The sequence below is a fragment of the Cannabis sativa genome, chromosome 3 (assembly GCF_029168945.1).
Source record: "Cannabis sativa cultivar Pink pepper isolate KNU-18-1 chromosome 3, ASM2916894v1, whole genome shotgun sequence".
Classification (NCBI taxonomy): Eukaryota; Viridiplantae; Streptophyta; class Magnoliopsida; order Rosales; family Cannabaceae; genus Cannabis; species Cannabis sativa.
The window spans coordinates 55,645,792-55,667,345 of record NC_083603.1 but is presented as its reverse complement, the minus strand read 5'-3'; positions in this window follow the sequence as shown (position 1 = coordinate 55,667,345).

Below are 21,554 nucleotides of genomic sequence, written 5' to 3'. Positions count from 1 at the left end.
AAGTTGAGTTTAGGTCTAGGGTAGAATTCGGATTCGGGTTAGAGGCTAGGTTCAGCGCCAGGGCCATGGGGGAGGATTTGGGTCTGGATGTAGTCGGAGTCTAAAATATTTATTAAGAAAAAAAAAAACTGTTTAAAAAAATTTTGAAAGTGTTTTTTTTTTTTTTTTTTTTTTTTTTTTTGTTTTTAAAATTTTGATTTTCAATTAAAAAATTGAAAAGTAAAAACAATTTAATAGAACATGTTTTTAAAAAATATTTTCACATTTTTAATTTTAAAATTAGAAAATTAATTAAACAAGTGTTACCAAATGCCACCTTAGCTTTTGTAATTTATAATTGAGCATTTAGTAGCACCAATAGTGCCTAACACATTTAGATATGTCGTCTTGTGATTAGTTAGCGATATTCTTTTAAAATTATTACACTAAACTATATGGAACCCAATACTTAATTGAATCGATCGTAATATTGACATATAAAAAAATGTTAGGCATTACTGGTACCTTTTAACATTTCTCTTCATAATTGTACTTTTTACATAATTTTCTTCTATATAAATTATAATCATGATCCAATAGTCATAGATAATATTACATTGATGCCAATAGTCATATAGATAATTATATGATTTAATTATCATTAATAAATTGTATTCATGTAATATTAATTTTAGTAATATCAAAAGGAAAATAGAAAGTCAAGTCCTTTTGTCACTTTAGCTTGGGGTGTTTATAAAATAGTTTATCCAATTCAATTCGTACGATCCAATCCAATCCGCAAAGTGCGAATATCTACACTTGTCTGATTGGAAAATTCAAAATCTGTACTTGTGCGGATTGGATATTGATTGACATGTAAAAGTAACTGATTCAATTCAATCCACACATATTTATAAAAAAATTTAAAAATTATATAAACAAAACTTGATAGATCAAATGTATATTACATTTTTATATATAATTTTTTTTTTCTACATACCATTTAAAATAAAATTAAATATTTTTTATAAATACAATTTTTTTTTCTTCCTTTGAATTTGTTTTTTGTTATTTTATTTATTTTGATTAGTTGTTGGAGACATAAAATAACAATAATTTGCTTTATTTTGTTGCTAGTTATGTGAAAAAAATATTTTTTTTCCATATATATTATATAATTTAATATTGAAAAGTAACCAATTCAAAGTAACCGATCTAATCTGCACTTTTGCGAATTGGATTGAATCTAAAAAAATAAAATTCGCACTTAGTACAGATCAAATGCACTATAAGCAAAATAGTGCGGATTGGATTAGATAAACACCGCTAATTTTATCTGTATAAATAATGTTAGAACTGAATTAGTGTTTAGTGTAGGTTGCAAGTTCATACACTTGAAACGTGAGGAGAGGCAAACTATGGAAAACATATATGTCAAAAAAATAATAATAAAAAAAAAAATATGAAAAACACATTTTACAGGTGATAATAAGCATATATGATCATTATTAATGAGTATTAACTCACTTTGGGAATCATAAGGAAGTAATGTTTTCTCCAAAAGAATCTATACCTATTGATGAACATTATATGAGGTGAGGAATTAATTAAGGTATAACTATTTTTTCAAATATTATTATTTATTTATCTATATATATACTCAAAATTGTGATTGTAAAATAATATTACTATCAAGTATAACAATTATATTATGAATATTGTACAATATATGTAATATAATTAAATTTTTGTAATATAGAAAAATTAGGAAATGATATTGCGCTTTCCACAATTTTATAACAATTAAAAACTATAGGGAAATTCTAGAATGCACCCCCTTAAATTGGATACATTGATGCATCTTTATCTGTTTTAGCACCAAAAATAATTTTTTAGTCCAATTTTTTCTCATGGTCATGTACGTTATAGTTATTTAAGACATCCTACAAAATTTTAAGAAATTTAGAAAAGTTTAACACGTCAAAAAATACGTTCAAAAGTGTATTGCACGCGTGACTACTTTATTTTATACGCTTGTAAAATAGATTTTTTGAACATTATTTTCTATATTTTAAATTATTCTGAATTTCTTAAAATTTTGTAGGTTATCTTAAATAGCTATAACGTACATGAATATGAAAAAATATTAGACTAAAAAATTCTTCTGGATGCCAAAACAAGTCAAGGGGGCATCAGTACATTCCTTTTAAAGGGGTGCATTGTAGAATCACCAAAAACTATATATATTTGAATAATTTTTAGTGTGCTTCTGTATTGCACTTTGAAAAAAGAGTGTACTGATACATCTCATACAATTTTGGCATCACGAAAATATTTTGGTTCAAATTTTTTCATTGAGAATAATGCACTAATTTTGAACAAATTTAAAATCAACTATTAAAAATATAAATTCTTTTATCAAAAATCTATTTTATTTAAAAAAAAATCTTCAAACTATGTTTTCCTATTTTAAAAATAGACCACCGATATGAAAAAAGTTGTACAACATTGTTTTTATAAAATTAATTATTTTCATTAATTAACATTTAAGAAACTATAATTGGAAGATGTTTTTGTTTCATAAAAAGTAAAAAATTAGTTTGGATAGATTTGAAAAAAAAAAATATTAAAAAAATCATATAAAGAAAAATCAATAAATATGTTTGTTTTGTTATAAAATAATATAGAATAGAGATTCATTGTAAAAAAAAAAAATATAGAATAGAGAAAGAAATAGGAGAAAAAAGAAAACAAAGAGAATGAGAATGAGAGATTGAATGAGAATTTCCCACCAGTTTATTCTAATGGGGTGAATTTCAATTTTTATAAAAATATGACTAGAATAATGGGAAACCAAATCAATAAAATAAAAAAAATATAATCAAACATTTATGGTGGTAATTGATGCATTGATTTGGACATCCATAATAATATTTTATAGCAACTCATCCTTGAATGTCCATAAAAGGTGCCTCATTAAAAACCTTGATGAAAAGCTCGATCAAAGGAAAAAGAGTGTAGTGTAAATTAACTTCCCCTCATTTAGGCATTCGTGGAGATCTTCTGATCGACGAATTCCGATCTTGTGAACCATCTTCTCAAATATCGATGTTGGTAATGACTTTGTGAATAAGTATGCATGACTTACACTTAATTGAATATGTTGGATGTTGGGTTTTATGCCCTAAATAAAACTCATTTCAATATAATCAGATTTACTTATTAATATAGATCAGAAATAATATTTAATGTTGCATCGTTCACATGATTTATTTCATGATTATATGTACATAATGTATGAATTCATCTGAAACCCTTTTCACATACTTGATCCTGTTTATTGTGCTGTCAACACATTGGAAAGTAAACATGACTATGTGAATAAAGTTTCCTAGATTTATCAGACACAAGGTTTTACTGATATGATAATCTACAACAGAGTTTACTTGCATTTGGAGAAGTGCTATGTTCTTTCTAGAGCATTGGTTAAAGTAAAGCTCAGGTTGGATGCATGGAGTATGCATCAGAAGGGACCGATATTGAACTTTGACTTAGATTTATTAAACTTACCGTAATATCTATTCAAGTCAATATCGCCTAGTTGATCCTAGATCAAATGATCTTAATCCTGTTATGATTAGGCTCAATCTCAAGAGGCTATTCGTGTTCTTTGATTTGTTAGTTAAGCCTACTTTTAGGTCAGGGTGATACGTACATTTTGGGAACACGGTAGTGCAATTGATTGGGAGCGCTAACATAAACATGGAATCTATAGCTTCTATCTGGCAAATAATAAGTAAAGGATGATCTCCTTCGAGCTTGACCAAACGAAAATAAATGGTGGAGATCTCATTTCACATAAGCTGAAATATCATTTATACAGGGTTAAGTGTTTTAAGGATTAAATACATTGTAGGGTGTAATGGTAATCTAATCCCTTTACAGTGTAGATCATTCATATAGAGGATCATTGATCAAATTAGGATTATAACAATGGATAACTAATGATGTGTCTGTATGGTGGAACATATAGAGCATTCTATATATTGAGAGTGCAATTCTAAGTTCTACGCGTGGATTCAACGAAGAATTAATAAGTCAGTGAATTTAGATTATAAATTCTTGATCTGCTTATTGGAAGCTCGGTTATATAGACCCATGGTCCCCGCACTAGTTGAGATAATATTGCTTGTAAGACTCATATAATTGGTTTCGATTAATCAATTATAATTCTCAAATTAGACTATGTCTATTTGTGAAATTTTCACTAAGTAAGGGCAAAATTGTAAAGAAAGAGTTTATAGGGGCATATTTGTTAATTATGATACTTTGTATGGTTCAATTAATAAATATGATAAATGACAATATTATTTAATAATTATCTATAGTTATTAAATAGTTAGAATTGGCATTTAAATGGTTGAATTAGAAAATTAGCGTTTTTGAAAAAATCAGATGCAGAAAAGATAAAACTGCAAAATTGTAAAAAGTGAGGCCCAAATCCACTTGTATAGGGCCGGCCACTTTTGTAGGGAATTTAAACTGATATTTTCATTATTTTAATGCCAAATAATTCAAACCTAACCCTAGTGGAATGCTATAAATAGATAGTGAAGACTTCAGGAAATTTACACTTAAATTTTCTATTTTTCCTTTAGAGAAAAACCTGAGCCTTCTCTCTCCCTATCTGGCCGACCACCCCCTCTCTCTTTCTTCCCTCTTCAATTTCGAAATACTTAGTGTAAGAGTAGTGCCCACACACAGCAAGTGATACCTCAACCATAGTGAGGAAGATCGTGAAGAAAGACTTTCAACAAGAAGGAGTTTCAGCACTAAAGAATCAGAGAAAGAGATCCACGTTCAGATTTTGATAATGCTCTGCTACAGAAAGGAATTAAGGGCTAGATATCTGAACGGAAGGAGTCATATTATTCTGCTGCACCCAATGTAAGGTTTACTAAACTTTATATGTGTTTATTTCATCGTTTTAGAAAGTTCATATTTAGGGTGTTAATCAACATACTTGTGAGTAGATCTAAGATCGTGGTAAAATAATTTCCAACAACTGGTATCAGAGCCATGGTAATTGATTTGCTTGCAAGAAATTTTGACTTTAAAACGATTGTTTGATGTTTTGGATGGTATCATGTTGTATTGAGTGTTATTTGATGATTGATTGATGTTTGTGAATTTTCGTGAAAAATAATTGAATATCTGCTTCTGGAATTATTTTTATTAAATAGTATGGAAAAAATTAAGCAATTTACTTTTTTGCAGAACTCAATTTCGATTTAGTTTGAATTAGTTATGATTTCTTGAAGTTTTGAAAAAATCGGGGTTGAGCAACAGGAAACGTGCGCGCGCGGAGAGGCTGCTATTAGCCCCCTGCGCCGAGGTTACACGCCCATGCAGCCCCATGCGCGCCCATGGACAGTATGCCAAGCATACTGTCCGTACAACTTGCAATTTTTTCGTTTTTCTTCGTTTTTTCATGCTTTTTCATGGAATTAACTTCCGATTTTTTGTGTAGTTCTGTATTTATACTATTACTATTCCTAATTCAACTCTAATTATCATAATGAATTAATTTAATATTTTTTAAATTTAATTCATGATATTAGTGTAATTTCAATTTAAAAATAGTTAGTATCTATCTTTTTTGCTTATTAATCTATCTTATTTTTAAATTTGATTATATCTTATCTTATTTTTAAATTTAAGGTCAGATTTTAAATTTATTTTAATTAAATTTTTTTTTTAAATAATTTGACCTTATTTAAATTTAAAATAAGATAACTATAATCATGTAATTTTAAAAAGATGTAAGATATTTTGCTAACTTTTAAATTTTGTTATTTTATTTATTTAAATTACATTTAAAATCTGAAAAAGATATTCATTTATCTTTTTTAATTTTTTATTTATAAAATAGCATTTAATTTTTAAAAGCAGTTAGCAAATTTTGAAATGATATTTAGGTTGGTTGAAACCTAATTTTTCAAAATTGTAGGTTTAATTTTGAATTAATTTTTTTTAATTTAATTTCAAATTTTTCAAATTTTTTTTTAAAATTTTCGAATTTTTTTTATTTAATTAATTTATTTTTTCGAAATTATTTAATTTAAAATTAAATAAATCCTACATCCAACTATCCAGCTAACCTTGTTGCAGGAGTACGTGTTTTAGCTTGTGTGTAAGTTTCTAAAACCTATTATTGCTTGATTGCAAATAGTCATGGTTAACTTGTTGACAGATCCAATGATCTGATTTTAACTCATGGCTCCCTTGGTCAAGTAAATAATTTGAAACATGTATATTTACAATCTTCTTTCATCTGTGTATGACCTAGTAACATGATAGGACCCATCCAAAGTGTGCCTGTGTGAGCCTATGTGTTTAATTTCATTATAGATGCATATAGGTTGTTGTTGCTAAATAAAATGTCATAGTTCTTGATAGATTTTATTTAGGCCCATTTAGTTTTTGGGCCTATTCAATTAATAACAGTTGTTCATTTTAAGGTTAAATTCCTCTCTTTGGGCCTTGTGTGAGAGTTGGGAGCCATAGTAGTGGGTACGACATACTGAACCCAGCACCCCCTCACATGAACTACCCCAATTGTGAAGGCCCTTTTGCCTGATTTGAATAACTGTACTAGGTTAATTAAACTAGTTTAACCTAATAAAATTGATTAGTAACATAATTAATTTCATTTATTTTGAAATTAATTTAAGAAAAATATAGTTTAAAGAATTTTATATTCTAAGCTAAACTATATGTATTTTCTTGTATTTAATTAAATATGGAATTATAACCATCTAGATTCTTTCTGCAGCTTAATTTAAAATTTTCATTAAATATTCCTATTTAAGTTGATATTTAGTTATCTACAACTAACCAACTTAAATCTGAATATTTTTTGGATTTAAAATTTCAAAATTAAGTTGAGGAATTTTAGGCATTGGTTATTAAGATTCTTTAAGATATTTTTTTTAAGTTAATATCTTTTCGAATATTAACTTAAAATGGAATATTTTAGATATTTTTTTAGTTAATATCTTTTCGAATATTAACTTAAAATGGAATATTTTAAATTAAGTGGTTACAACTTAGTTTTTGATATTTAATTAAATTTAAATTTGAAAATATTTAAGTTCTAGATTTTTTCTAATACAACTTAAATTAGATATTTTTTCCAATTTTGTGGAAAAGATACTTAGTCAAATAAGATATTTTCTAGATAGTTATTTCTAGACTACTTATTATTTCAAATATTAAATAGGAAAATATTATACATTGTGAAATTAATTATTTCAATAATTAATTTTGGTACAATTTATTTTAAGTATATTTTTTCCTAGTATTAAACTAGAGATGAAAAATTAAGCCTTCTCTACACTTAATTATTTATTTCTTGAATTTAATACATTTAATTAATTTGAAAATTAAATGTCTAAGTTGATTTTTATCATGATACTTAAATATTTCTTTTTCATGACACTTAATTAAATAGAAAATTATTTTTAGTTGAAATTTATTTTTTCAACTAATTTTAAATAATTTTCAAAATATATTTTTTCTTTATTTTATTAATCATATTTCGAAATTGCATTTCTTAAATGGTGGAATTTCGAATTTTATCTTGAAAATAGATTAAGTTGTAAATTAATTATTTATTTTAATTAATTTTTGGACCAACCTAAATCAATGATTTTTTCATTTATTGATTAATTTAAAATAAATTGAATTAAAGTATATTATTAGAAATTGAATTAATTATTCAAAGGAAAATCTAGATAGATGATATTTTTGCTTGAAGTATTTTTCTAGTGTATCTAATTAAATAGAAAATTAATATTTAAGTTGATTTTCATCATCATACTTAATTATTTGAAATTTTTCTTATATATTTAATTAAATAGGAAAATTATATTTTTTGTTGTAAATTAATTTTATTAATTAATTTTGGGCCAACATTAAATTAGAATAATTTTTCCAGGATTAATTTTTTATTTTAACATGCATTTTCGAAAATTGTGTCCTTGAATACTTTAATTTTTTGAAATGCAATATATATTTATAGAAAATTAAATTTGAGTTGTAAATTGTTGACCGAGATTTTCGGCAACTATTTAAAATATGATTATAGTAGTGAGCTGTAAGAAAGCGAGATGAGGATTTTTACGTGGTTGGGGCGTTAATGAGCCTTAGTCCACGAGTCTTTGTTATTAATGGATGTATTTAATACAGATTCCACACTTGAGGGAATGTAGTCCTCACAAATACAGAGAATGTTCTTGGTGAGTATTTACTCTTCTTGCTCATATGCAACCCAAGATTCTCGACCCCATTAAATGAGCTTTGAGGGGGTATTTATAGTGTTTTGGTGGGGTAATCCCTAGAATTGCTCTTACAAACGTATCTGTAAGTATCCATAAAGTTGGGTATTCCCAATGAATATACCATGGGTGATGCATGGTCAAATCCCTAGGTGCTGTAGGGTTTTTATGAGGAATGTCCTTTTTGCCTTGTGATTGACGCGACTCTTCGCAGAGTAGCCGTCGCTAGACTTAAATGATCATTACTGTGGCGTTGCTGTTTGGGGGTTGTGCCGTCAGACTTTATTGCGTGTTACAGTCCCAACACGCTTCCTCCCATGCGGCATTAAATGCGACTTGATTGCTCAGGAGAGGCCTGACACATCCCGGAGAGGCTTCATGCTATGCGAGCTTCCGGGAGTACCTTGTACTCCGGGTGCCTCCTCCGGGACCTATGCCCAGGGTGCTTCCTTGTGGCGTACAAAGACTTTTCAAATATTTACAAGTTATCTGATCCACGTGTCCCTATTCGACTGGTCCACGTATTTTGGGCGAATTCAGGGCAACATTTACCCCCCAAGCCTTGTTTACTTGGAAAAATAAACCAAGGCTTGCTTAGGTGCCTCCGGTTGACTCCTCGGTTCCCTGGCTCAAGCCCAGAGCGCGTGAGGGCACATTTAATGATGACATTTAATGCGGCGATTCGCTTTTTGCAGAGATGTCTCCGGCCGCCTCCTCGGTTTCTTGACACGAGCTTGGGGCGCGTGAGGGTGTGTCTAATGATGGCATTAAATGCAGCGATTCGCTTTCCTGCAGAGGTCGATTCGTTTCATGCCCTTTGATTGATGCGGCGCATTAATGGTGTAAGACGGATACTCAAACGTTTCCACCGCCTTTATGGCAGCTCGATCTGATCCGTTGATCTTTGGGTATTCGAATCGTGCATCTCCCCCACCGTACGATTGGTAGGTGGTGACGCCTGTTCCTCATGCACTTTTGCCTATAAAAGCCACCATCTTTCCTTCATTTTGGTTACTTTCCATTCCTTGCCATTTTTGCTCGAATTTCCCAGAGAGAAAATTCTTCAAAACAGCACGAACCGTCCTAACACTTCGCCATTTCTTCCAGTTTTTCGGTGTTTGCTATCATCAGTTCTTCTCAACTTTACTCGGCCATACTCAGGACCCCCAGTTCAACAATTTACTGTAAGTTTCTTGCATCCTTTGATAGTGACATGCTTTTACTTGCTTTGTTTGTTTTTCTGGGTTCGTACTTTGAGATTTCTGGGCATGCAAGTGTTTAGGTTCTTCAGGTGTTCTGTTTTGTGTCTATCGCTTTAGTTGTAGGACCACCATTATCATGCCTCTGTTATAATCGTGCATTTTTGTTGAAGAGAACCATAGGTTCTTCGTTCGACGGTTGCTTAGGGCATAGAATGGGGTCTTTTCCCTTCTATTTCTTTTACTCTGTAAAACCATTTTCTGCGATTTTACTGCACCCGACACTTGTTCAGGGAATCTTTCTAGGGTTTTCCATGTGACACGTGTCCGGAGGGGGCCTCTTTCCAGCGGTTAGGGGACCCCCACTCCCTTTTTCTTGACTTAGGGTTTGGTATGGGACCTAACTGCTGGAATTTTCTCTTTCTCTCTTTTTTTTTGTTTTTCACAGAATACAAAATGTCTGCTTCTGGTTCGAAATCTTCGAAGAAGAGCGGGAAAGGCATGGCCACTCTGGAGGAGGTTTCCCTGGGACCCGTTGCCCAGGAAGGGTACAAATCCCGAGCGACCGGGTAGGAAGCGGCTGAGCTTCGTTCCACCCTAACTTGTCCTCACCAGCTGGAGAATATTATAGACGTTGCTGGGATCAAACCTTCCACTTCAGGGACCTATCACCGGCCACCTCGCGACTCGGAGACGCCTAATCACAATTATGACGGCTTCGGGGCTTGGAGTCAGACTCATCTGATGGCCGGTGCCATGCTCCCGCTTCAAGATTATTTTGTTAATTTCCTTGTATTTGTCGGCCTTGCGCCATATCAACTCATTCCTCAAGCTTATCGCCTGCTTTCAGGCTTGTTTATTTTTTATATCGCCCGCGGATGGGGATCTCCCAGCCCGGCGGAAATTTTGTACTTTTATGAACTTGTATCCGTCCCCAAGAAAGGGGACAAACTTAAGGACGGTTTCTATGGGTTTCGGATCCATTCCGCTAACGAGGGGGTGGTTCCGTACAATAGGCAGACTCCGTTAAGGAGTATCGCCATCGCTTTTTCTTTTCCTCCGGGTTCAGGGCCGTGGACCACCCGGAGCTCCTTACTGAGTGGGTGCGGATTCCACCCTATCAGCGGACGCCCCCTACTCAGACCTTCCTCCGGAGGGCCCAAGCCTTTGCCTCCTACGACCGCGCCGATCTCGATGTCGGGGGTTTGGTCACCACGGAGAATTGCAGGAAGGCCAAACTTATCCTTCCTCATCAGTCCGTGGAGGACTCCAACCTCTCACGGGTCATCTGTCCCAACGTAAGGGCGCCAGTCGCGGAGAAGGCCTTCCGGGATGAGCTTATTGCCACGGCGGAGAAAAAATACCAAGATTATCTCTACCGGAAGGCCCAGGAGAAGGCATACTCTCAGGCCCAGGCTGCCTCTGGGAGGGGACTTCGCGTGGGGAGCCCGGTGGTGCGGAGGAGTCAGGCGATTGCTGGGAAGTCCGAAGCTAAATTTTTTGACAAGATTCTTCAAGAAGAGATCGGGGATCGTCCTGCCAGGAGGCCCCTTCGTATTGAGGATTCTTCTGAGAAGCAAACTCCCCGGCCACAGCCTTCGGTCCAAGAGCCAAACTCGGGGTCTCGTGGTGCTAGCACCTCCGGTGTCGGCGGTAAGTCTCCTTTGATAATTCGTTATGTTCCTTCCGTTGGTGAATACGCCAGTCATAGGCCCGTAGGGTTCGACGAGCGTCTTCGTAGGTTTAGGATGCCATCGACCCGGTGGGGGGATCGTTTGAAGGAATTTTATTTTTCGAACTTAGGAGATTACCTAGGTCGGTCCCGGATGGGCTCCGGCCCTCCGGAACCTATTCCCTTAGGTCCTTCAGCTTACATAACGTCCAGCTGGTTCCGGCCCTCGGACAGTTATCTCGGAGATGACTCTGCCAGCCTTAAAGTTCAGGACTTTGCTAGGGCCGAATTAGGAAGTTCGGGTAGGAGTAGCCTATTTGTTGTATCTTGTATAAGTGGTTCCTCACGGACATCTAACACTTGCTTATTTTGTGAAACAGGTGTCTCCATGGATGCCATTTTTGAACAGCTTGCCGGAGTTCATACTCCCGTGGCTCCTCCGGCCTTTACCTCTTCCCCCCCGGCCCCTTCCCTGAAGGTTTCTTCCAGCGCTCCCCCCGACACTATTGACTTAGTGGATGACGAGGAGGTGCTTCCGGGAGAAGGCCAAGGGAAGCAGTGGGACTTCTCGGAGGAAGTTGCTGATGGTACGGGAGAGCCCCGAGCCCTTCGAAGGAAGCTGAGGAAGGCGAAGAGGAGCCTGAGGTGGCTCTGATTCGTAAGCGCAAGGGCAAAATGATTGCCCAGGATGAGCCCAAGAAGCCTCGGAGAGCCGACACTCCTGCTCATGGTCTTGACGGCGGGGTTTCCCCCATGGACGAAAATCCTGCTCGTCCCAACATCGTGCTTACCCCGGTTCCGGGGGACGAGGTGAGGCAAGAGCTTCGGATAGCCAAGCATAACTATGCTATGGACGAGTACTCCCGGGGGTACGCCGAAGTGGAAGCCCTTAGGAGGATTCTGCGGGCGGAGGTTGAGGCGAGCATCAACCACCCGGAGTACCAGGATCCGTGGGACCTTAATCTGGACCCCTTATCGGACTGGTTCCGTCGCTTCCTAGGGCCCACCTTGGCTCCTTTTGCCGCGGAGATGACCGGCGAGTTCGCTTCTCAGCTCACTCGATGCGCGCCTAAGCGGTTCGCCACTTGTGCTTCCCTGAACTCCATCTTCCAGGTCCAGGACCTCAGTCATTCTCTCACGGTGGTAAGTACTTCGCAATTTTTGCTTTTCCTTTTATTTTTTCTCCTTGAGAAACTTCTCCTTCTTACCCTTGCATTATGGTTCAGCTTGCTGCTGAGGCTGGCCGCCTCTCCAAGAACATCATAAATCATGGCTTCGTTCTGTCCGACTTTGGGGACATGAACGATGTCAGGAAGGTCCTTCAGGACCTCACAGCGGAGAGGTAGATCTACCAGGAAGCTGCCGAGCGCCAGGAGGCGGCTGCCAAGGCCAAGGAAGAGGAGGCCAAACGGAGGGAGGCTCAGGCGGAAGCCATGATCCGGGACGAGGCCCAGCGGAGGGACAGGATGGAGGACCAGCACCAGGAGGAACTGAGGGCTCAAAGCGAGGCTGCTGATAAGGCCAGGCGAGACCTCTGGGAGGCCAGGGAGGCTTTGGATGAAATGGTCGCCAAGGCGAGATCTTTAGAGGAAACTCACCAGGCGAACATAGAGTCCAAGGCCGCTCTAGCTGCGGAGCTGAAGGAGCTTAGGGACTTCAAAGAACAATCCATCAAGAAGGCCAAAAGAGCTGAGCTCCTCTCTCCTGTTTCCTGCGCCCGGTGTCTGAAGCGCTTTGACGATGGAGTCTACATGGCTTGGTCCACCAACGACCAAAATATCAAGCTTACTTTTTATCCCAAACCCGAGGAAATTATTGCCAAATTTCGGGAAAAGAAGAAGAAGCTTGATGCCGTGTTAGAGGCACGTATCGGACCTCGCCTTCCTCCGCGGGCTGACAGAGCTGCTGTACAACCGACCCAGTATAACTAAGATTCCACCCGGTTCTTTTATTATTCTCTTTTTTTTTTTTTTTGTACATACTTGCTGCTGCCTTAGAACAATATATATATAGGTAGCAGTTTTTTATTCGAAGGGGAGACAATTATATTTTAAGGCCTGTCCCCGGGCCATTTATATGTATATGACCTGCCCTTTGGGCCAGGATATTTTTTATGTGATCTTTCTTTTGTCACACTTATGTTTTTTAACCTGTCCTTTGGATCAGGATTTTTAGGCTTATGCTTTTTATTTTTGTGCATACTTTCTGACCTGCCCTTTGGGTCAGGATATTTTTACTTAGTTTGTTTTTCTGTTTGTCCGTGCGGTATACCCTAGTACCCCCCCTGAGTGGCATAGAAACTTTGTTTTTAAGGCACTCAGTTTTATTTAATATAGAGGAGGTATACATTTGGACGGTACAAACCCTTTGAACAAAGTCTAAGTTTTATTTCGCTACTGGTAATATTTTCTGAGGTGATCGGCATTCCAGGCTCTTGGGACGGTGGTTCCGTCCATTCTTTTTAGTTTGTAAGTGCCGGAACCGATCTCGTCCTCGATCTCATATGGTCCTTCCCAATTTGGTCCAAGTACCCCCACTCCGGGTTCTTGGGTGGCTGGGAAAACCCTTCTTAGGACCATATCCCCAATAGCGAATTTTCTGTTTTTAACTTTAGAGTTAAAATACTTGGTCACCTTCTTTTGATAAGCAGCCATCCGTATTTGAGACTCATCCCGGAGTTCTTCGACTTGATCCAAAGCTTCTTGGAGCAGTGCCTGATTAGTGGCAGGATCGTAAGTCGTCCTCCTGTGGGATGGGAATAATGTTTCTACCGGGACCATTGCTTCGCAACCGTACGCCATTGAGAAAGGCGAGTGGCCGGTTGTGGTTCTGGGGGTCGTCCGGTAGGCCTATAATACCCTTGGCAATTCTTTAGGCCAGTTATTTTTGCAGGCCAGCAGCTTCTTTTTCAAGGTGACCTTTAGGATTTTATTGACTGCTTCCGCCTGGCCGTTTGTTTGAGGCCTGGCTACCGCGGAGAAGCTTTTCACTACTCCGTGTTGGTTGCAGAAGTCAGTAAATTCCTCGCAATCAAATTGCTTTCCATTGTCTGAGACTATTTTGTGAGGCAAGCCGTATCGACACACTATGTTTTTGATAACAAAGTCCAATGCCTTCTTGGCAGTTATTGTCTTCATAGGCTCAGCCTCTGTCCATTTGGTGAAGTAGTCTACTGCTACTATTGCATACTTTACCCCTCCTTTCCCTGTAGGTAGAGACCCGATGAGATCTATTCCTCAGACCGCGAAGGGCCAGGGACTGGTCATCAGGGTGATCTCGTTTGGAGGAGCTCTCGGTATGTTCGCGTACCTTTGGCACGAGTCACACTTTTGGACATAGTCTATACAATCTTTTTTCATTGTTGGCCAGAAGTACCCTTGCCTCAATATTTTCTTTGAGAGGCTAGGTCCTCCCGTATGATCTCCACAAAACCCTTCATGGACCTCTAGCATGATTTGTCTAGCTTCAGGGTCCGATACAAACCTTAAATAAGGCATGCTGAGTCCTCTCCGGTAGAGAATTTGGTCCATCATTACGTAACGATGAGCCTGATACTGAATCTTTTGAGACAGTGCCCTCTCTTGGGGCAACTCACCTGTGGTTATGTATTTTATGATGGGGACCATCCAGCTGGGTTCTTGCCCAACCGTTAGTGTGGTCTCTTTTATTTTGATGCTTGGCTCTGCCAAGCGTTCCACTGGTACTACCCCCAGCTCTTCGATTTCGCTATCCGAGGCTAACTTAGCCAGACAGTCCGCGTGAGCGTTCTTTTCTCGGGGGATCCTTTCTATTTTATAGTCCGCGAACTCGTGGAGCAGTTCTCGGACTATTGTTACGTACGCGGCCATCCGTTCGCCACGAGTTTGGTATTCTCCGGAACCTGGTTTACGACCAGTTGAGAGTCACTGTAGACTTCTACTCTTTTGGCTCCTACAGCTTTTGCCAATTTTAGTCCTGCTATCAAGGCTTCATATTCGGCTTCATTGTTTGAAGCTGTAAAATCAAATCGGAGTGCTGCCTGGAGCCGCAGTCCAGTTGGTGATATCATAGCCACTCCGGCTCCTGAACCGTTCTCATTAGAAGCTCCGTCTACAAATACCCTCCAGGTGGGGATTGGTGGTGCCGGCGTATTTACTGTTGCCTCGGCTTCATTGCATTCGGTAATGAAGTCTGCCAAGGCTTGGCCTTTTATGGAAATCCGGGGGACGTAGTGTAAGTCGAATTGACTTAGTTCCATCGCCCACTTGAGGAGTCTTCCGGATGCTTCAGGCTTCTGGAGAACTTGTCGGAGCGGATGATTGGTTAGGATTTTGATTGGATGGGCTTGGAAGTATGGCCTCAGCTTCCTTGACGCCATCAGGAGCCAGAATACTAATTTTTCAATGACCGGGTACCTTGTCTCAGCCCCTATCATGCGCTTACTGACATAATACACGGGATGCTGAATTTTCTCTTCCTCCCGGACCAGGGCAGCGCTGACCGCGTGCTCGGAGACGGCCAAGTAAGGAAACAAGTCTTCTCCAAGGACGGGTTTCGATAGGATAGGGGGTTTGGCCATGTGGTCTTTTAACCTCTTGAATGCCTCCTCGCATTCATCCAACCATTCGAACTTCTGGCATTTCTTTAGCACGTTGAAGAAGGGTATGCATTTGTCCGTGGATCGTGAGATAAAGCGACTCAGTGCGGATACCTTTCCGGTCAAGCTCTGCACGTCTTTATGCTTCTTGGGGGATGGCATGTCCAGGAGAGCTTGGATTTTCTCCGGGTTTGCGTCGATCCCCCCTTTGGCTGACTATGAAGCCCAGGAATTTTCCTGACTTGACCCCAAAGGTGCACTTTTTTGGGTTGAGCTTCATACCGTATCTCCGGACGACTTCGAAGCATTCTTCTAAGTCGCTTGCATGGCTGTTGCATGCTTTGGATTTGACGAGCATGTCGTCCACATACACCTCCATGTTTCGCCCCAGGAGGCCTTTAAACATCCGGTTAACCATTCTTTGATAGGTTGCTCCAGCGTTTTTCAGTCCGAAAGGCATGACTAGATAGCAGTATACCCCTTTATCGGTCCTGAAGCTAGTGCACTCCTGGTCTGCCGTATGCATTTTTATTTGGTTGTAACCAGCATAGGCATCCATGAAAGACAGCAGTTTAAATCCGGACGTGGCGTCTACCATCTGGTCGATCCTGGGTAGCCGGAAGCAGTCCTTTGGACAAGCTTTGTTTAGATCTGTGAAGTCTATACAAACTCGCCAAGTCCCGTTTGGCTTGGGCACCAGGACCGGATTGGCCAGCCATTCCGGATAGTATACGTCGCGAATCATGCCGCTGGACAAAAGTTTGTCCACCTCTTTCTCTAAGGCCTCGACTTTCACCGAGTCGAGCGGGCGTCTCTTTTGCTGTACAGGGGGCATGTCCGGGTTGACATTGAGTACATGTGTGATGACATGAGGGCTTATGCCGGTCATGTCTTCTTGGCGCCATGCAAAGATGTCGATGGCGCCCTTCTGTGTTTTTATTATTTTGTCCTTTTCCTTCGGATCCAGGCTCTTCCCTATCCGGAGTACTTTGGTGGAGTCGTCGTCGCACACTGGTATTTCTTTGACGTCCTCCATTGGTTCCACGACCCTTTCGGATCCTATGCGAGGATCCAACTCATCCTCTTCAGCCTTCTCTGTCTCAGGGGACTCCCGGACCATGAGTACGGGTAGGTGGGTGGCAACATTGTAACATTGCCTGGCTTCTCCTTGATTTCCCCTTACAGTTCCGACCCCGGCTTCCTGGGTAGGGAATTTTAGGCACAAGTGTCAGATTGAAGTAATTGCACCAAAGTCCACTAGGGCTGGTCGGCCGAGGATCGCATTGTAGGCTGTCGGACAGTCCACTACCACGAAGGTGCAATATTTGAATGTGCTCTGGGGGGTATCCGGGCACAGGGTAACCGGGAGCCTTACTTTTCCCATCGGGATAAGCGTCGTCCTGTTAAACCCTGTGAGCTGTGACCCACTAGGCGAGAGGTCCCGGTCGGTCAACCCTATCACAGTGAAGGCTTCTTTGAAGAGCAGGTTCACGGAACTCCCATTGTCAATTAAGACCCTAGCCACCACTTTATTTGCAATGGGGGTCTCTATGACCAGTGGGTCGTGATGAGGAAAACGCACCGTCTCGGCGTCTTCTTCCGTGAACGTGATGGGTTGGTCCATCAGCCGAGGCCTTTGAGCTGGGAGTTGAGTAACTTCCCATACCTCATTGTGCTTCGCGGCCTCGGCGTATCGTTTTCGCTCCTTGCGAGGGTTCCCTCCGATATGGGGACCTCCGGAGATCATAGCTACCCGCCCATTAGGCCGGGGCGGTAGCCCGGGAATATGCTGGGCGTCACCTGCGGGAGCAGCCGGAGCCAATACTCCTGCTGTACCCCCTGGTGTTCCCGGAGGCATACCCCCAGTCACCTGCCCCGGATTAAGGTGGGGCAACCTATTTTTGATCCACTCATAGAGGTGGTCCAAACGGATTAGGTTTTCAATCTCGTCTTTGAGATTTTTACACTCATTGGTGCTATGATCAATGTCGTTGTGGTACTCGCATCTTTTACTCGGATCTCTCCGGGAGCTGTCTTTGTACAATGGCTGTGGTCTCCGGTAGTGCGTATTTTTCCTAGTGGCAAAGTACACCCGTTCCTGGGAGTCTGATAGCTCCGTGTACTGAGTATATTGGGGTGTGTACCCCTTCTTCTGGCGCTTTTCTCCCGTTCGGGTGCTGCCTTTGGAGGACCTTTTGCTCCTCAACCCCTGGGTAGGGCCTGTTAAGCTAGCAGTCGGGGCAGCCTGTGAAGGAGCTTGTCCATTCACTCCGGACGGGTTGCCATAATGGGAAGATGCTGGCACCAGAGCTTGGCCACAGGCGTACCGGGGGTAGCAGAGAACTGTATGCCACTCACCTGTGGAGTTACGGCCGGGGTAGTACCCGAGGGCGATACTCCGGGCATGTACCCTGCTATCCCGGTGGGATAATAGCCTCCATAAGCCACGATCTGGGCTTCCTCGAGGTTGATATACTTTTGGACTCTTTTCTGGAAGTCCTGGAGGCTAGCAGCCCCCTCTTGTTGCAATTCATTCCAGAAGGGAGTCCCAGTGCGGATTCCTGCCTGGAGAAGGGCAAGCTGTTGTCCGTCATCAACCTTCTTGGTCTTCGAGGCTTCCTCCCGGAACCTCTTGATGTAATTCTTCAAGGTCTCGGTGGGCAGTTGCTTGATATTGGTCAAGGCACTAACCTCCAAGTTAACCTTTCTGGCGGCGACAAACTGTCTCCGGAAGTTGGTCTGGAGCTTGTTCCAACAGCCCACGGATCCTGGTTCTAGCTTTTTGAACCATTCCTCTGCTGACCCGCTCAGAGTGAGGGGGAAGCACAGGCATTTGGCATCATTGCTAACCCGCATGACTGTCATGACACGGTTGAACCGCGACAGGTGGTCACTGGGATCGGAGTTCCCGGTATATGCCGCCATTTCGGGCATCTTGAAGTTTTTAGGGAGCTCTGGCTCCAGGATGTGCTTGGCACATGGCTCCCGATCCTCACTGTCCGAGTCGGAGTCGTCTCCCTTCTGCCTGCGGGAGACTCGAGCAATGTCTTTTCGAAGTATGGCGAATTCCGCCATAATCCCTTCGTTTAACGTACCCGAGGAAACCACGGGCCCGTATCTTTTTTGGTCAAGGTGATCCCGGAGGTCACCTTGATTCCCATTGATTTGATTTCTCAGATCAATGGGAGGACCTCTCTGTCCTCTTCTCCCTCTACCCCCTGGTTCCTGGTGCACAGAAACGCTTTTTCGGTCCCTTCGATCCTGAGGGCCAAGACTCCCTTTTTAGGGCTTGCCCCTCTGCGGACCTTTCCCTTTAGGGAAATCCGAGCGGACCCTTCGCGGATCCTGCACCTTTTTCTTTCGCCCAGGGGTAGAAGTAGGGTTTTTTGTTTGATTTTCCTCAGCAGGGTACCTTATAGGGCTAGGTTCCCTAGATTTTTGCTGCTGGGAATTAGGTGAAGACGTCGCTGGCTCTCTGTTGAGCCCAGCGGTCATTGCCTTGGGGTGCACGTGAATACCAGCTGCCTCCATGGCTTTCTGCATGGCTAGCATCACTTCCTGCATTTTCTGGTTTTGCGCTTTCTGAGCTTCAATCTCAGCTTCATGATCGATAGCTTTTTGTCTGAGAAGCACCAGTTCTGAGTAACTTCCCTCGTCATAGGCATACTTGTCGAGGTTCCCCTCGTAGTCCTCGTCGGGGACTATTTCTTCTTCTTCCTCGGACTCCTCTGCCGCTCTTGAGGCCACATCTTCCTCATTTGGATCTTGAGCATCTTCCAGAGGGCGAGGCTGACGTGTACTTCTTGTCTCCACCATTCTTGTGAAGTTAAATGCTTGTTATGTAGCAGCTTTCCTCAGCTCTCAATGAAAGCACCAAAATGTTGACCGAGATTTTCGGCAACTATTTAAAATATGATTATAGTAGTGAGCTGTAAGAAAGCGAGATGAGGATTTTTACGTGGTTGGGGCGTTAATGAGCCTTAGTCCACGAGTCTTTGTTATTAATGGATGTATTTAATACAGATTCCACACTTGAGGGAATGTAGTCCTCACAAATACAGAGAATGTTCTTGGTGAGTATTTACTCTTCTTGCTCATATGCAACCCAAGATTCTCGACCCCATTAAATGAGCTTTGAGGGGGTATTTATAGTGTTTTGGTGGGGTAATCCCTAGAATTGCTCTTACAAACGTATCTGTAAGTATCCATAAAGTTGGGTATTCCCAATGAATATACCATGGGTGATGCATGGTCAAATCCCTAGGTGCTGTAGGGTTTTTATGAGGAATGTCCTTTTTGCCTTGTGATTGACGCGACTCTTCGCAGAGTAGCCGTCGCTAGACTTAAATGATCATTACTGTGGCGCCGCTGTTTGGGGGTTGTGCCGTCAGACTTTATTGCGTGTTACAGTCCCAACACGCTTCCTCCCATGCGGCATTAAATGCGACTTGATTGCTCAGGAGAGGCCTGACACATCCCGGAGAGGCTTCATGCTATGCGAGCTTCCGAGAGTACCTTGTACTCCGGGTGCCTCCTCCGGGACCTATGCCCAGGGTGCTTCCTTGTGGCGTACAAAGACTTATCAAATATTTACAAGTTATCTGATCCACGTGTCCCTATTCGACTGGTCCACGTGTTTTGGGCGAATTCAGGGGCAACATAAATTAATTTAAATTAATTTTATAACAACTTAAATTGAATATTTTTCTATATATTTATTGGAAGTTATTACTAAGATGGAAATAATTCATGTTATTTTCATATCCATCTAAGTAAAATTTATAAATATTAAATTAAAATTTATATTTAGAATTTTTCATTCTAAATTGGAAATTTTAATAAATATATATTTAAAATAAATAGATTAAATAAAGAGAATCAAAGAAAATACAACTCTCTTTAAATAATGAGCTTTATTATTAAGATATTCGATCTCCATTGTTGGTTTTACATCGCGTTTGTTTTAGTGAGTAATCCTCCCTAATGGAGGAACGTTCATTAGCAATTTCACACCGTTTAATCTCGAAAGATAAGTAGTTTGTAAGTGTTTTATATGGTATGGATCACCCTAATGGTGGCGACCATATTTGACTTGCAAATTGCGAAACATGGTGGAAGCTCATAAGATAGAATTGCCTTGACTCTCGCCTAAACGGGACAACGCTGAATTCCAATCTTGATCGAATAAAAGATTGCTAGGATGTTTAACATTTTAGATGAGCTAACAACTCTATTCAATGGATGGTAGCTTTGACTCTCGCCTAAACGGGACACTGATATCAGTTTGTTGAAAACCTTGGAAATTATTTAGGATTGTATGTTTTAGTATTTTCACTTGTCATTCCTACTTGCTATATGTTTAATAATTTCTGAATTGTGTATGAATTTATATTGAACCATGTTATTTTCTGTTATTAAGTTGTAGTTTAATTTCGAATCTTCATTGTTGGTCTAACTTGGTTTATTTATCTAATGAGATAAATCCCTACTGGATTTTCACCATTACACATTCATAATAGTGTTAGATCTCGAAAGATAAATATTGTATATGCGACATCTAGTTGTTCATCAATTGATGACACCTTAGACTAGTATTTTTACGATATGAAACAAGAAGATTATATAAATAAGATTACTTTGACTTTCGCTAATCGAAGCATCGTTGGATTCTTATTTATTAACGAAATTATCCTAATTCCTCTTAGCTTATTCATTTCGAATTAGCTCAATAACATATCATTGGATGAATGGTCTATAAATCATTTCATGTCATTCTATATTTTCTTTTA